At 36.1% G+C, this 18,442-nt stretch overlaps 1 long non-coding RNA gene across 2 annotated transcripts in view; it reads right to left on the bottom strand.

Annotated features, from left to right (window-relative positions):
* Positions 1-14,653, bottom strand: part of LOC141585608 (uncharacterized) — a 293,426-nt gene extending 278,773 nt beyond the window's left edge. For both annotated transcript variants that reach the window (XR_012519171.1, XR_012519170.1), the window contains exon 1: positions 14,459-14,653. This is a non-coding gene — a long non-coding RNA (uncharacterized LOC141585608). The remainder of the gene's footprint in view (positions 1-14,458) is intronic.
* Positions 14,654-18,442: the final 3,789 nt, after the last annotated feature.

The following is an 18,442-nucleotide window of genomic DNA, read 5'->3' as shown; positions in this document are numbered from 1 at the left end:
CCCTTTTCATTACCGCTGCCACTGACAGTTTGGTCCCACACTTTCTACCCATGAGATTTTTATTTCTAATTCATCTTTCAGATCATTTCTGGGATTATATTTCTAAAATGGAAAAGCAAGTGTCCCATTATCCCATGCAGAAACTATAGGCAAACCTTGATTGTCCAGTGAATAAATGTTCAACCTTTGACTTGCCATGAAAGATGCTAAGCCATCAGTCTCCAGGTTCTCTCAAGAGTCTCATTTCATACCATTACCTTCTCCTCTTGGATGCTAGATTGTAATAATTTTAATATTCTCTTAAATACTGAGAATCCATAGCTCAAATTTTTTACTTGTGGATAAAAGAGACAGCCGTGTTAACATTAAATATGTTCCATTGTATTACCATTTTTATACAAACATCTACAATCTTGTCTCTGATTAGCATTTAATTTTGAGAGGACATTTTTAGAGAGAAAGTATTAAGAACAGAAAATTATTTATTTCATTTTATTTTTATTTTACTTTAAGTTCCAGGACACATGTGCAGAATGTGCTGGTTTGTTATATAGGTATACAAGTGGCATGCTGGCTTGCTGCACATCTCAACCTGTCATCTAGGTTTCAGTCACTGCCTGCATTAGGTATTTGTCCTAATGCTCTCCCTCCCCTTGACCCTCATCCCCCACCAGGCCCTGCTGTGTGATGCTCCCCTCCCTGTGTCCTTGTGTTCTCATTGTTCAACTCCCACTTATGAGTGCGAACATGTGGTGATTGGTTTTCTAAGAACAGAAAATGTTTAAAGGTCTTTTATCGTACCAGAGTGATTACAGCTCTTTTATAATTTATGTTTGTTAATGAACAGATGAACAGTAGCAGGTATTCAATAGGTTTGCTTTGTGGTATTTTTAAATATTTAGATTTTTTTTAAATTGTACTTTAGGTTCTGGGGTATATGTGCAGATCATGCAGGATTGTTGCCTAGGAAATATTTAGATTTTTTAAAGAATAAATGCCTTCGAAGATTAGGAATCCAAAACATCAGTACGTGTTACATTCTCCCACTGGAGGAGTGGGAGTATCATTGCGTTTGTTATTATTTTTTTTAATGGAGTGTTACAACTTCTTCAGGGAAGATTAAAAACGCAATTGTCCTTTGATGATAGTGCAGAAAGGAAAACAAATATTTGACTAATGCCTGTAGCCAGGGCAAAATCATTGAACATAGCACATGCTTAAATGTTAAGTATGAAGTTAAGGAAGACCACATGAAATAGGTTTGAGCATGCACTGCACTGAATATATCAAAAGTATACAAGGATTGAAATTCCTTTTAATAAGGTAGAAAAAGGGTTGTGCACAAAATAATGCACCCAAACCTTTTAAATTTGCCTTTGGAATGTGGATTGACTTATACTCAGCCATACACACAGACACTGTCTTCCTCTCCATGTCTAAGCTGAATCCTTCCTAAGGAGACTATGCTATTGGCAGTGAAAAACCAAGTTAGGTGTTGCAGGGAAGCAAGTCTGGGGTTACAGCCAAATCTCCACAAAGCAGAGAGTTCTCTAAATAATAAAGAGTTGACTGTGATGGCAAAAGTCTTCTTGCAGGTGCAAATGCATGTATTTTGGAATACAAATAAACCCTTTCAGCTGCTTTTCCTATCCCACCACCACCACCACCTTATTCTCATAGTGTCCTGATCTTACTGGCATTCTTCACTCAGGGATCTTTTTATTCCAACTTAGTCCAGGTGTGGGATGGAATATGAAAACGACAAAGATAAGGGAGGACATTGATAGAAATAAACACACAATAACAAGATAAAAAAACAGGGGAAAAGGGGGAATAAAGGTCCTTCAGCTGTAAATAATTGGCTTTACATTTGCTTCAAGAGTATAGCTGATGAATTCTATTTAGAGTTAGTATCTGAAAACCAACCTTAATGTATACATTGCTGACATTTTGGGTAGTAAGTAAATGAAATGGAATCCAGTCACCAATTAAAATAGCTGTGTTATTACTGCATTAAAAAAAATTTCCTGAACTTTGGCTGAAATTAGTTTGATTCCGTCAATCTCCTACATTTCACATTTATCTTTGTAACTAGTTTTGACATAATCTAATTTCTTATCAGAGCCTAGGAAACTGTGGTACAACAAAAATTTTGGAACATTTCATTTCCAATCTGCCAAACAAAACATTTTCTCCTCAACAGTTCTTTTTATCATAAAATCTAAATCAGTAATTGATCTACTTAAGTACAGTTTTAGGTAAAATTAAGCAGAGTAATTTCTCAAGCTCTGCAGTATGCTTATCAGTGGCAAATGAAAGTTAAAAACACAGCCAACTGATTTGCACAGCTTCATTTTCTGATCTCCAAACTAATAATTATACAAATCTGGTTTTTTTCTTATTCTTCCCAATGCTATGTAGATCATCAAATCAGACAGACCGTATCCTTTTCTTATGGTGAAATTTTTTATGTCTCATACACTCAATATATAATCTGTTTAGCCATTTGTAACTTGACCAATATTGTAATACTGACAATCAAAAAGTAGGGTAATTCTTCACTTTTATCTTCCAGAGATATTTCAACAAGAAAGACTGAAACAATTCAAAAATATTTGTGTAAAGCAAAAAATTATTTATTCTGAAAATGTAGCAATGTTAAAAGTGTCTCAAACTGATGTATGAAATCATGAAGGTATTTCAGAATGATTTATCATAATGATTTGCACTCATACTGAATAAATGAGTACAGATTTGAAAAGTTTATGAAAAAGTCTATAATGACTCTAGTTTAATCTAATCTAATATAGCAAATCCACCATAGCTGACCTATAGTGAATCTAATTTCCTGTGTGTGAGATATCCGTATAATAATGTCCTTTTGACACTGGCTAAAAGATTCTTTATAGAAAGTGGCAATCAGTGAGACTCCAGCAAACATACCACCTTAAAAATCCATAAATGTGCCAGAACAGAAGATGACTTACTAAATGAGAAGAAACTTAGAAAACTTGCTAACTAGATGGTACAAAATTATGATTAAATTACTGAAGTATAAATTAAAGGAAGAGACATAAAGTTACATTCTAAACTAAAAGGATAAAAGAGGTCCTTACTTACCGAAAATAATTACTCAGGAATAAGGTGAAGTGATCATTTAGTCAGACAATCTCATTTTTTTAATGCTAGTACATTAATATTCCCTACCATCAGGATGATCAGGATCCAATAGGCAATAAGTGGATGGTAATATGGTTGTTACTATTTGATATAGGCATTCCTCAAGGGCAAGGTTTACTGTTTTGCATTATTTATATATCCATTTAATACTTGGTACAAAGCTTTGCACTTGAATAGTACATGCCTACAGGACAATGATGGTAGGTGTCTGAAATTTATATGTAAAATCATGTACTTACAAAAGTATACTGTAAGGTATATACACCTGAAATCCTTCAGGATTCAACCATCATTTTTTGTTTGTTTGTTTCTAAGTGTGGGTGGTCAAGTATAGAAGGTGGAAAGGCCAGTGGAAAAAGTCAAGCAGAGAAATAAAAAAGAATAGCCAATGTAGATAAGTTACAAAACCAGGGAGAATGATTTTAAATATAGAATTAAGTAGGCAAGAAGGCCTAGAAAGGCCCCTCTTGTAACTCCCGGCCTGTGAGGTATGCAGCACCCTGCCCCACAGAAGGAACTCATCAGGAGAGGATGGACTAGGTGCATGACATGCCTGCAATATTTACTTAAGAACAGATTTCAAAAACGACCTCCTAATATCTAAATAATATGTGTTAAAATGTCAGTAGACCAGTTTTCTCTTTCCACTAAGATCAAGAATGAAGATGTGGGCTTACATAGTAACAGGAAGGATTCGGGGAAGGGTTTAATAAAGAATATCAAAACAATGCAGGTAACTGATATGGGGATAGATTAGCAAAAGGACTTGTGACATGGCTTTTTTGAAGTTCTTTGAAATTATAGAGATTCTCCTTTCTTCCTGAAAATCACTTTCAAGCTCTGCTTTAGCCCTCCAAGATTTTAAGATTGTAAGTTAAGGACCAATACAAAAATACAACTATAGAGGACCTCAAGGTTAGATTTCACCAGAAGATGCAAGTCAAAATGTCTAGTCTCCACTATTACTTTTATTCAGTAACAGGCCCAGAAAATTAGTTGGCACTACTTGAAATATTGCTGTAGCTGAAGGTACACCAAGAAATTTAATACCATCAATTTTAATTTTAATGATATTAATGTCAGGCAGCTTACTAATTCCTGACAAAAACAGTTTTAGAGAACATTGGTCTCAAATATTAGAGATGTTTCCTTTAGTACACTCTTTAGAAATTCACATCAAATACCCACAATAGAAAAAAAGCAAATGTTCTAAAATCTTTGGTATCATTTTAATTAAATAATATAGTGCATGTCTCCCATAGAGAACTTTCTTAAAGTTAGATGTTTCCTTCAAGTATTTAAAATAATGAAACTATGGCCTGAAAAATTCACTGAGAAATTACTTTTGAGCATTGTTCTTGAATGAATTAGGACTCTTACTCTCTCGAAGCTTCTTTTGTAGTAGGCAAAACCAGTTTTATCAACTGCTATTGGGTATAAAAGGCTAGAAAAAATTCCTATGGAAATACGGAGAAGGGAAAGCTAATCCAAAGATATTCTGCTTAAAAATAAAAAAGTCAAACCAAAAATTCAGATCAGGTTTCTTAGTTTAAGTAGTGTACATGTGATTAGGATCCACAAGCATCAAGCATCCAGTGCCTTTACCTTCATAATCAACCCACTTTAAAGCACATCCTACCTTGACAAACCCTTGCTGTCTGCCATTTCTGTTCAGTCAACTTAGTATTGTTTATGGTTTTAATTTCAAATGCCTTGAATGTGTTTCATATTTCAAACGACCTGAGAAAATAAAGCCTTCAATTCCTGAGTTGTTTTTACATCCTGACAGTTTCCAACTGTACTATCCCAGAGGAAGTTCCATGTACTTGGAACCAGTGACTGCCAAAGTTTCACGTCTCATCTTCAACTTTTCACCCTCTCTTCAGCATCATTTTTCTAGTTGCCATTTGCAATTTTATCAAAATTACCAAAAGGACTTATTAAAAACAAAGACAGTGACCTACTTCAGAGGCTGGATCCAAATCTTCTAGATTTATATCTGGAATTTTGGGTCATTAACGAGCCTTCTGTGAGTCCCTCAATTCCCAGGAGATTATCAAAGTCCATGAGTTTGGGGAAATACTTTATGAAATACCTATCAGCCTCAATGCTAACACTGAGCCCTAAGATAAATTCTGTTGGATCTCGATCTCCATACATTGTTCAAGTTAACCATCACAAAATCCTATGGTGAGTATTACTGTTTCTATTTTATGCATGAGGAAACTGAGACTCAAATAAATTAAGCATCATGTGGAGCTATTAGCACTACGAGCACGCTGTGTAGACTGCATGGTTGGATGAAGAAACCAAAGTGTTCGGGAGTGAGACTTACATATGAATCCTGGCAGTGACACTAAAACAACCTGAATTGGTTGTTCACTCCCTCTAAGCCCCAGTCAGTCACAGTAAAATGGTGATTACAACACTGATCTTCATAGTTGATAGCATACCATGGTCTCTCAAAAAACATTATTCCACTTCCATTTGCCATTCCAATTTATTTCTTGCTATTTCCTTAAATATTAATCCTGTCTTAAAATTCTTTTGGGGGGCTTATTTCTGAATAAAGGTGCCTTGCTGCCTTTGAAAATATTATTAGTTGTTAATTCATCATCTAAATATGATTATTTAGAAGGTACATCTGTCATGTAAAACACCATAGTAAGCTTGTTCAAATAGGCTAAAATGGAAAAGATTAAAATAATTTTTAAAATTAGGAGAATATTAAACAGAAGCAAAACCACTAAATAAAATTATCATACATCCATATAGGATCATATTATGCAGGTACTAACAATTACAATTTTTAAAAACATGATTAAATAATAGGTACAAAATAAGACATGAAATCATATGTATAACCTAATTTCATATTAAAATGTGCGTACAAATGCATGTGTAAATACAAGTGGATATGCATGTAATTTTGTCAAAAAAATAGGAAAAAAAATGCCAAAATGTTAATAGTAGCTAACTCTTAGTTGAATAATTATGGATCATATTTGTTCCTTCTTTATGGTTTGTATTACTTGTTTTCAACAAAAAGCATTTTATAGTGAGAAAAAAGTAAACACTATAAAATAAATAGAATTTATAAATAAAACAAAATAAAGAATATTATAAACTATTAAAATAGGCCATAATATCATTTGCTTCTTTTTTTATCTTGAGACTCATATAAGAAGATATTTCCTACAATGTTTTCTTTAGATTCTAACATGCCCCACACCATATAATATTCAATAAAAGATAAAGGTTGTCTCTGACTGTACACATAAGAAGTTTTTGCTAACCATATTGGGCTTCCATAGGAACTCTACAAAAAAAAAAAAAAATTCTGCAACAGAAGGCTCTGAAACCAGAGAACAAACTGTTTTTAACTGTTTAGTGCAATTTCTCATTTACACAGGAATCAGCCTTCCCTAAATAAAACTGCAGTAGTCTCAACTGCAGCATTTAGCAAATGTCTACTCTGGCCTGGTCACTTTACAAGGTTTTTTACTTTTATTATTCTTCTCTCTGTGACCTTGGGCAAGGCACTTAACCTTTCCATGCCTCTATCTATTACATAAAGCATCATGACACTAGTACCAACTGATGTTTGTCTTTTTGAAGATTAACTCAGTTAATATGTAGGAAAACCCGTAAGTAAATTCTCATAGCACTACCATAAAAAATAAAAACATTATTTAACCTTAACAACTACTTTTAAGAGGCTAGTATGCAATTGTCACAGACAGTACATGAGGACACCAGGACTGAGAGTTTATGTTCTTTCAACTCACATGTGGCGCTGAGTCAAATCCCGCCCTTATTGAAGCCCAAGCCCATACAGCCTATCCATAGTCATAAAACCATCATGCAACAGATACTACTCATCAATATTTACAAACCTACTGTATGCAAGACAGACACTCAGACACTGAACAGTGTTGGAAAAGACTCAGCTCTTGCCTTTCTTAGCCTAGTGAGGAGGGCAGGTCTTCAAGCAGTAAAGTGTGATGCCAAGGGTGAGATTATGAGGCCATAACAGTGAAGAGAAAGGTGCTAAATGCATTCTAGAGAGGTCAGGCAAAGCTACCTAGAGGAAGCAACACTTCAGCAGAGATCTGAAGAATGAGTAGGAGTTAGCCAGCAAGCTGGTGAGGAACAACAATCAGTTGGCATTTGCTCCCTACTGTTCTGTGCTGGAACTCCAGAGCTGCCAACACTAACTTCATGCCAGGTGACAAATGATCTGAGTGCCCACAGCTGCAGCTGCCGCTTGCTATGCTCTCCCTCCTACTTCCATCGTTAATGAGCCTGAGACCAGGAAAGAATACATCTTAGTAACCAAAAGCTCTTCTGTTAGCCTTTGGTCCAGAGACACAAGAGAAGCTTCTTCACTCCTGTTAACAATACAAGCCACAGATCCTTTGTTATTTTCCTCTAGCACTTGCTAAAATAGCAGTTTGCAGTTACTAACTCATTTTTATACCTTTGGTGGCAGGTGGGGATATGCTCATAAATATGCTCATTATAAAAAATGCATGATTTTTTTTTCCCCAGGAACAGCTCTAAAGCATATAAATGCTACTATGCTTCCTTAAGGTTAATTCTTATTGCTAGAAACTCTTCTGATTTGTTCTTTTAGTAGTTCTAACTTTGGAATATTCCACCTGCCATTACACAACACCCTAGATACACAGGTATGCTAAAAGATGTGTATTGCAGATGTAAATAGCTCTACCAAGCAAAGGCAAGTTTTGATGCCTTTGTAGACATCTTCACATTTCTAATAACATTTTCAAAAAGATGTTTCATTTCTCACAGCTAATTAAGAAGAAGGAACTTTCTCTTTCTTCTGTGGTGTATCAGGTATAATATTCTCAGTATATAGAACCACTAGAAAGATTTCCATGTTGTCCCTTAAAAGCCACTATTCTATGGCAATATCTATTATTTTAATTTGTGTGAAACAATAATAATTTAAGTTTTACTCAATTGTCAAAAAAAAAAAAATGGCAGGATCCAGGGGGCTTATACCAGTAATCCCAGAACTTTGGGAGGCTGAGACTGGCAGATTGCTTGAGCCCAGGAGTTCTAGACCAGTCTGGAGAACATAGCAAAATCCTGTCTCTACAAAACATACAAAAACTAGCCAGGCATGGTGGTGTGTGCCTGCAGTCCCAGCTACTCCGGAGGCTAAGGTGGGAGGGTCACCTGAGCCCAGGAGGTTGAGGTTGCACTGAGCCATGATCATGCCACTGCACTCCAGCCTAAGTGGCAGAGTGAGACCCTGCCTCAATATATATATATAAACCTAAGTGCTCTTTGTGACTGGCAGTATGTTTAGTATAATATAGAAATTCAAAGAAAGTATGGAATTTGTTTCCTGCCTTTAAGGGATTTACAGTATGGTCAGATAGGCTAAAGAAAAATCATGTCGAAGTTGTTGATCCAAGATGGCTGATCACTAGCAGCTCGGGATTGTAGCTCCCAGTGAAAACGCAAAGAACGAGAGGACGCCGTACCTTCACATGAATTCTTGCTGCTCACGCACCAGGAGATTCCCAGCGGAGGAGCCCCACGGGTCGCCAGCGCGACTCTTGTGACCGGCGAGGCGGTTTTGCCGGCGCCTCGGAGCGTCGGTTATTGGTGCAGAGTCAGAAAAGCACCATCAATCTTAACGCCGCTGATTGAGTCTGCGCAGTGGGTTGCTCAGATTTCGGCGCTGAGAATCAATAAGTTGGACGTCCACTCAGAAACCCAATTACAAAGATGGAAATTATAAAGACCACAGATGGATAAATCTACAACGAAGGGAAGAAAACAGTCAAAAAAGGCTGAGAATACCCAAGATCAGAACGCCTCTTCCTCAGCAAGGGATCATGGTTCCTCATCAGCAACAAAACAAGGCTTGATGGAGAACGAGTGTGTTCCAATTACAGAAGCAGGCTTCAAACTGTGGATAATAAGAAACTTCTGTGAATTAAAAGAACTTGTTCTAACCCAATCCAAAGAAACTAAGAACTTTGAAAAAAGGTTTGACGAAATGTCAACAAGAATACAAAATTTAGAGAGGAAAATAAGTGAATTGATGGAGCTGAAAAACACAATACGAGAACTACGTGAAGTATGCACAAGTTTTAACAGCCGAATTGATCAAGCAGAAGAAAGGATATCAGAGGTCGAAGACCAACTTAATGAAATAAAACTAGAAGACAAGATTAGAGAAAAAAGGATAAAAAGGAATGAGCAAATTCTCCAAGAAATATGGGACTATGTGAAAAGACCTAATCTACGCTTGATAGGTGTACCTGAATGTGACGAAGAGAATGAATCCAAGCTGGAAAATATGCTTCAGGATATTATTCAGGAAAATTTTCCCAACTTAGTAAGGCAGGATAATATTCAACTCCAGGTAATACAGAGAACACCACAGAGATATTCCTCAAGAAGAGCAACTCCAAGGCACATAATCGTCAGATTCACCAGGGTTGAAATGAAGGAGAAAATACTAAGGGCAGCCAGAGAGAAAGGTCAGGTTACCCACAAAGGGAAGCCTATCAGACTTACAGCAGATCTCTCAGCAGAAACCCTACAAGCCAGAAGAGAGTGGGGACCAATATTCAACATCCTTAAAGAAAAGAACTTTCAACCAAGAATTTCACATCCAGCCAAACTAAGCTTCATAAGTGAAGGAAAAATAAAGTTTTTTGTGAACAAGCAAGCACTCAGAGAATTCATCACCACCAGGCCTGCTTTACAAGAGCTTCTGAAAGAACCACTACACATAGAAAGGAACAAACAGTATCAGCCTTTCTAAAAAATATCAAAAAGTAAAGAACATCAATATAATGAAGAATTTACATCAACTAATGGGCAAATGGCAGTATTAAACTCACATATATCATTATTAATTCTAAATTTAAATTGACTAAATTCCCCAATTCAAAGACAGACAGCCAATTTGGACAAAAAACTGAAACTGTATCCTGCATCCAGACCCATCTCACATTCAAGGATACACAAAGACTCAAAACAAAGGATGGAGAGAGACTTACCAACTAACCAGAGAGCAAAAATAAATAAATAAAAAGCAGAAGTTACAATTTATGCCTCTGATAAAATAGTATTTAAAGCAACAAAGATCAAAAGAAGCAAAGAAGGACATTATATAATGATAAAAGAATCAATGCAACAACAAGAAGAGTTAAAGGTCCTAAATATATACGCACCCAATACAGGAATACCCAGACATATAAGACTTATAAAGAGACTTAGACTCCCACACAATAATAGTGGGAGACTTCAACATTAATATTAGACAGATCAATGAGACAGAAAATTAACAATGATATCCAGGACTTGAACTCAGATCTGGAACAAGTAAACGTAATTAACATTTATAGAACTCTCCACTTTACACAAAATATACACTCTTATTAGTACCACATCATATCAACTTAGAAGTTTAAACGAAATGTTGGTTGGCTCCTTGTTACTCTCTTCCCTCATTTTCTTTATGTCTCCATTATTAAGGACAATTATAGGCATACCCATATTTAGACTGCATTCTAGCCCGGGCAACAAAGCAATACCCCCATTCTCTCTCCCTCTTCCTCTTTCTCTTTCTTCCTCTTCTTTATTCTTTTCCTTATTATTCTTTTTCTCTTTAAAAAAAAAAAATCATGTCAAACTGATTCAGTGTCACTGGTGATTAAAAAAAAAAAAAAAAATAGTGACATTAGGATACACAGAAGGAGACAGGATCTTTCCGCTACACCCAGAAAAAGGCATGCTGTATGAATCTAGTTGCAGAAAAACTTCCATTATTTGTTTATATTTTGTATTTGCATAATTTTAAACATCCAGCCTTCCAAAGAAGAAGCAAAAGCCCTCAGCATGTTGTTCAGGGCATTCTATTTGTACCTTTCAAAGTGATCATTTAACAATAACCGTTTCTTCTGAAATATGTTTTTAAAAACAAAAGTTAGAAAATACTGACCAAGCCAGCTCCATATATGAAGAAAAGTCTATTTTCATTGTTTTAAGAAAAACAACAGCCTTAAGTCAACCACTAGGGGGAAAAGCCTGCAGTATACACTGCAGTATATTTCTCCAAAACTGAACGTCCAGCGTTATTTAGACAAGGTATCCTTTCCCTGATGGATTATTCTCCAGGCCAAGCCATACACCAGGGCTTAGAATAAGGTGAAAAGTCTTGGGCCAACCACCATGCCATACTACCTCCTCTCACAGGTCTAAAAATAAAGCATGACCAGCATGTCCAGCAGGATGGAGACCAGTCTAGTGTAGAAATTTGTCTTATTGACACTGTTGAGAGAAAAAGCCCAACTTCGCACAGATTTGCTCAAGCTGAAACTAAAAGCTTGCATCCTCAGTTGAACTGACACATATAAACCCCATCGACATATATTTTTAAAGTGAGAAATTCCACCCTTGTATATTTTTAAATGAGCGATATAAAAGTAAATGAAGATATAGAAATCATCATCACAGAGGAAAGATCTCTCTTGAGGAGCAGGGGAAACTCCAGGGATTTCTTCTGAAGTTGTTGGTTCAGTGGTATTGTTTATTCAGCCCTTCTATTTGCAAGTCATTATGCATTTATTTATAATATAGTTGGGCAAATCACACCTGTAAGTCCCTTTAAAATGATCGAATCTTTTCACCCAGTATCATCCTTTCAAATGACAAAAACTTTTTTCTTCAGTGCTTTCTCCACATATTCCTGTCATTGTCCAGGAAGAGTATAGAAATCAGTACACAGGAACAAAAAAGAGGACCACTGCTTTTGTGGTGGGGGGAGCTGTGACCCCTAGAAAAGTATCACAGTGCCTCCAAATACTATGTAAGCAAATAGCTAAGGATTTTCCAAAGGATCACTCTGAATATCCAGAATTATAAAGTGGCTCTAGAGAGTTTTGCCTAAATCGAGTTGTAGACAACCAAATATTCTCATAAGGAGGTAAACATATGTTACAGGGTGCAGAGACATTCCTCAAAGCCTCAACTCTTTTCCTGAATATATTTGTTTAACGTGTGTTATGTACTCACTGTATCTACTGTAGGGATGTGAAGATCAACTATTTTTTTTTTGAAGATGAACTATTTAGTTCTGCCTGACACAGTTCATAATTATCTTAATATCTGTTTTAAAAATGAAAAGGCAAGACTATTCATAAAAGAGGTTAAAAATAGAATAAGATTAAATATCAATAGTGGTGCTACCAGGCAACTTGCTCAGCATTACCTGAGCCATAAGTGGAATCAGCCGATATGATAGCTTCAAAGACTTTGTAAATTCTGAGGATTCTAGTCATTTAAGAGCATCAGGAAAACAAAATGTGAATGATATAGAACCCCCACCATATTCCCATTTTGCTTTTCATTAATTCATTCAGTAGATAATTTTTCAAGTACTTTCCAGACTCTGAGGATATAAAATTGAAAAAAGAGTGCTATGTCTTGAAACTTACATTCTAATATGGTAGACATGCAATAAATGAACCACAAAATTATCCTAAAACTTTGTGCTGGCTCTTGCTGTTATGCAGGATATTGAATGTTTTAAGACTTAATGCCTACATTGTTAGTGGCACTGGGAATGAAGTGATGATGAAATTCACAAATTTCAGCCTGATGTTCAAGATCATCTCCAATATTACACAGCCTATTTGTGTAATATTATCTCTTACTGGTCACCTCTGAGACCAACAAAGAATGGCACAACCAACCCAAATTAACTGCCTGACCTGAATGTATCTCTTGCCTCAAACCTCATCACACCTACCAAAATCATTCTTTCAGTGCATCTCTTGAGAAGGAGGTCTTCCAATTTGAAGCCCTTACTAACGCCCCCAAGTTAGATCTCTCCCTCAATTTAAATGCTACACATCTGCGCATGCCTCTCTTTTATGGCATTGATTTTGTCTTTTACTGTGTACTCGCATTCATAAGCATGCCTAACCTAGTCATTTGAATGGAAACTCTTTGAGGGCAGGGACTCAAAAGTTTCTAACTTTTCTCAGCATTTTAGGCTTTATTTAGCATGCTATCTTACATAGTTAGATCACAAGTCATATTTCTTGTATTGAATTGTTTTATATTTGCTTGGGTGCAATGGCAGAAGATAAAATTCAGTTGCTGGTGCATGAGCAATATCTGTTCAAGGGGATCTGTACAAGGTTAAAAGTAGTCTAACATTAATCTTAGAGTAATATTACTAAACATAAAACCTCAGCCTCAATTATGTCCACTTCGGTTCTGAATCTTTGAATCTGTCAGTTTTCTTGTTTCTAATATAAATGCTTGGTCAGAATTCTCGAGTTTTAAAAACTCTTGTGAATTCCACATATAACCGGAACTTTAGGGAACCTACATTTATATGTCTATGCATCCTATTCCCATATAATCACCTCAGCCATTATTTTTGGTTCAAAATATAAAAACCAACCTTTCCTCAGAATTTAAAAGCATAGAAAACTCAATGCACAACTCAATGAAATTCAACAAATTTAAAATATAACAGTAAAACAAATACATTCTTCTTAATTCAGATTTAATATTGTGTCAATAGATAATCTGCATACTAAGTTATCTAGATAGAAATATTGTGTGTGAAGGTGCAAAAATTTGTCTATGTTCAGCACATGCATATCTGTAATCATATGCTAATAATTCCGCATCTAGGTCATACATACATGTCCTTGTGTACATATACACAACACACATTCACATAACATTAGCCCATACAAAACGTACATATTCATGACATGTATTTTTCATAACTAGTGATTTCATATCTACATAATGTTCTTTCTGGCACGTAGATTTGAAAATATTGGTATATTACAGGTGTGTTTACCTACAGGTAAAAGTCTGCTCCACGGTAGTCAAACATGTTTTGCCATTGTCTTTTAAAAGTCCTATCTGGTAACACTGCACAGTAATACAGTTTAGGTTTACTTTCTTTTTGTCAAACGAAGAAACAGAAAAGAAGGATTTTTATACCATTATCATGTGTGTCTCAAGACTGTGACTCGGGTCACATTTCTATTAATAAGCAATGTTCTGTAAAAGGTTTTATTATATCATATTTGGAAAAAAAATGAAAGATTGTGACCCCCATGTCCCCATGATCCTGGTGAAAATGAAATGGGTGTATACACACAGGCGCAATCCAGGACACACAACGTTTGGTACACAAAGGACGATCAGACCAGTCCTACCCAGAACAATTCCATTGAGTAGTTTCTGTTGCACGTACCAGCTTGGCTGCCCAGGATCCATTCTGCCTTTACATACTACAAAGCAATTTACACGCCAAGTGCCGCCCGCTGAAGTTCTTCGTTTTGCACTCAGAAATGGAAATACTTGTGCAGTGAGTGATGCCTTGTTGCAGCTGCTTCGCGAGTCCAGACGCCCGTCTCTGCGCCGCGCGGGAGGAAGCCCTGCGGCTCCGAGCTCCTTCTCCCCGGCAGCTGGCGGCGGGCCGGGCCGGGCGCTGCGAGGCGAGAACGAGCGCCAGCGCGCCATCTGGAGGCGGTGAGAGGCAGCTGCAGCAAATTTATAGCCACTGGGTGGAACAAGCTTGTCAGACAATTCTTGATAAGTAATCAAATGGTTGTATTTACACATTCCTGTGAATTTTTAAAAAGACAGAAACAATGGCAGGAAGTCCGCATTCTGCTGCGTATGCATATTCTATGTTTTTCATACGTCACAACAAAATTAAAAAAAAAAAAAAAAGATTTCACGTAGGTACGAACACCACGAGATGGCAAATTTTCTGCTTCTTGGTGACTCATCTCAAAGGAAGATAATTAACACTGACTGCTAGCAGAAGTTTCAGGATCTGGCTATTTGACTCAAAGGCAGCTTTCCAAAAGAGAAACCTAGCCCTCTGAACTAACAACGCAACTGTGTTAAACACGCTCTGCTCCTTTGAAAAATTATGAACCTTACCTCTGGAACTGTTTAGTCTGCTAAACAACGCATTACATTGACTTCAGTATGATAACAAGGAAAAGTAGTTTCAGCTATACTTCATGTGATCAGGTGTTCATATGACTTTAATATTTCAAAAAAAAAAAAAAAAAAAGCTCTTTCTATTAGTTTCCCACTATTATCTCCCCAAGCGTCTTTCCCTTAAAGAGACTAATTTGGCACACCTGGATGAGATATAAGCTTAATTAATTGAATAGAACATTTTACGCCTTATCTACTACGGTATGCATTTAGAAATAGAATCATTAAATATTTCTTAATTCCCTATAGATGAATGAACTGCATACCTGCCCCGATTCCTACTTCCCACAACTAGAAATGTGTCATGACTTTGAATTTCACTTTTTTTAACTTAAAATTTCACTTGAAAACTATTTAATCAGAACCTTATCTACAGTGGTTGTGTGTTTTTGTTTTGTTTTGTTTTTCGGGGAAATGTGAACCAGAGATTGATTATGCACTCTGTGGGGCCCCCTTGTAGAAATTCTTAATCACTTCAATTTCAAATCAATTTTTGAGAATATCTGGCACAATCAACACAGAAGAAATTTCCCTCAGCAGTATCATCTCAATTGTTTATTTCTTTTTGTATGATAAATAAACATATTGTTCTTCAAGCACATACCATTAAACATATTATAAAGAAAAGTAAAATTTTTATTTTAAATACAGGTAGTATGTACCAAATATTTATACTATAAATTTTTTGTGAGTGTGTTAAGAGCCTGAAAACATGTTTTAATGAGATTAAAAGGAATGTTAATTCTTCATGTTGCTACACCTTCAGCTTTTAGCACTGTGGAATCTGAAAACGATTTGTTAAATAACTAACTCTTAAATTACATGACTTCTATGCTGCAGGATAGTTACGGACTTCTTAGAAAGTCAAGACACTCAAATATATTGTTCAAGATAGCAAGCAGAATAAATAGCATTTGGAAAAGTATAAATAATAGAGAAACATACAGTGACCATATATAGATGTGTCTAACTTTTACCAAACAAAATTGACATATACATTCAGATGTAACATATAAATAAATAAGGGATAAATTTTCACACATAAATATCTTGACCTTACAAAATCATTAAGTAAATGTTTTCCAAAATTTTAAGAATAATTTTATTGAAAAAATTAAGTAAATTAAATATTTACATATATAAACAGAAAAAAAACTAAGACATTATTGACAGGATTGGTCATATGAATCTCATAGTCAAAGATATTGGGGCTACGCTCATCAGAACCAAAACCTGATAATGATAGGAGCTGATGCTGCATGCAGAAGAGAGGGTTATGTGGTTAAGGGAGGAAGAAAAGTATTATGGTCACGTGTTGTTTCCTGAAAGGTCTAAAGCTGGTCTTCAGACACCGGGAACAGGGAACATATAGAAAAGGAGTAAAATCCCAATTAGAAAGATACTAAGGAAGTAAAAGGTATTATTTCAGTTTCCATAATTCAATATGTAAAACACAAGAAAAGAAAAAGTTTAAGACAAAGTCATACTGTTATGTCTAAAAAAATAGAATAATGGACAGGTTCCTTAATGTCTGTCTCTTTCAATGAACTAGGATGAGATCTGTATTAGATTTCTATTACTGTAAAATAAATTACCAAAAATTTAGTGGACTAAAACAAAGTACATTTATTGCATCGCAGTTTCCGTAGGTCAGCAGTCCAAACATGGCTAAGACGAGTCCTCTGCTCAATGTCCTAGGAGACTGTGATCAAGAGGTCAATGGGGCTGTGTTTTTATCTGGAGGCTTGACAGAGAAGGATTTATTTCTGAATTTGATCAGGTTGTCTAAAGTATTTATTTCTCTAGGGCTGTAGAACCCATGGTTGCTTGCTTCTTCAAGGACATCAGGAAAATGTGTTTTCATTTTCAAGAAGTCACCAATCTCTCTTTTAAGAATTTTCACCTGATTAAGCCAGACCCACCCCAAATAACCTCTCTTTTGGTTAACTCAGAATCATCTGATTGGGGAATTGAATTATATCTGTACAATTATTTCCCTCTTGCCATATTTTATTGAGAAGAGTGAAGTACCAGGTTCCATTCCCACAAAACAAGAGAGGATTAGGCAGGGCATGATTCACTGGGCATCACCTTACTGTGCTTCCACAACAGGATCTATGCAAAAGCACACGATATTTCTTGCATACCACTCCAAAGTTAATTGGGATAACCTTGGAGAAGTGACAGCTCAGGGTCATTTTGTTGTCTTTAGGATCAAGGCAGACAAATGGATTTATTTATCATAGACCAATTTTAAATACATAGTTATATCTGCGATGAAAGAAGTTTAACAACAGCAACAACAAAATACCTGAAGGAATCATCTAATGAGGAAGAAACACGGAGGTAAAGGTGGATGCGGTGAATTCAGGAGTGATGTCCGACTCATGAGTGGGACTTGGGACAGTGAAGAACGTTGGTGAAGATGAAGCTGCAACAGCTTTATGTACTGGACATATTTACGTTGTCTGGAAGCTTTTCCATAGCCCCTCGTGCCTACTCAGCCAGGTTCTGAGGTGGCTCAGCCTTATTAGATAAGTGTATACCCTTGACTGAAAAGAATACAACCAGAGATTGTCCAGAAATTTGCGGTTTATGTGCCTTACTGAAAAAAAAAGTTAACCTATCAAATTAGATTTTCGGGAATTTGAACTAACAGCAAAGAGAGTAGTTATCAGTTGCTAGAGAATGTTATAAATGAAAGGTCATGGAATAACTGTGAACTGAGTGCTAGCTAATATAAAAAACAACTATTTAACAGGAACATAAAAAGGTGCTGACTCAGGAAGTAGAGATTAGAAGTAATAGTCCTTCATTTAATTCTTCCAAAACATTCATATGGAGTTTCTATTATGTACTGGGCACTGCTTTATGTAGCAATGATACCACAGTGAATTAAACAAGGTCCCTGTTCTCATGAAACCTATTGGTGTAGGAGGTGTGTAGTAAAATACACAAGTCAATATATATTAGCAGGTAGAGAAACTGTAGGAATAAACAAGTTGCGTAGTTCAAGAGTAATGAGTGAATTACTGCTGGGGATAGCATGGTCAAGAATGTCCTTTGAACAGAAACGGAAACAGAGTGAAGGTGGCAGCCATGCTAATGTTTGTGAAAGAATGTTCTGGGCAGAGTGCATAGCAGCTTCAGGTGTCCTGAGATATATGTGTTCTAACTGAGTGGAAAGACCAATGTGGGAAGTACGGCTGGCAGAGTGGGAGCA

The sequence above is a fragment of the Saimiri boliviensis genome, chromosome 9 (assembly GCF_048565385.1).
Source record: "Saimiri boliviensis isolate mSaiBol1 chromosome 9, mSaiBol1.pri, whole genome shotgun sequence".
NCBI classification, from domain to species: domain Eukaryota; kingdom Metazoa; phylum Chordata; class Mammalia; order Primates; family Cebidae; genus Saimiri; species Saimiri boliviensis.
Note: the sequence above shows the minus strand (reverse complement) of the source record. Positions and strands in the feature narration are given on the sequence as shown.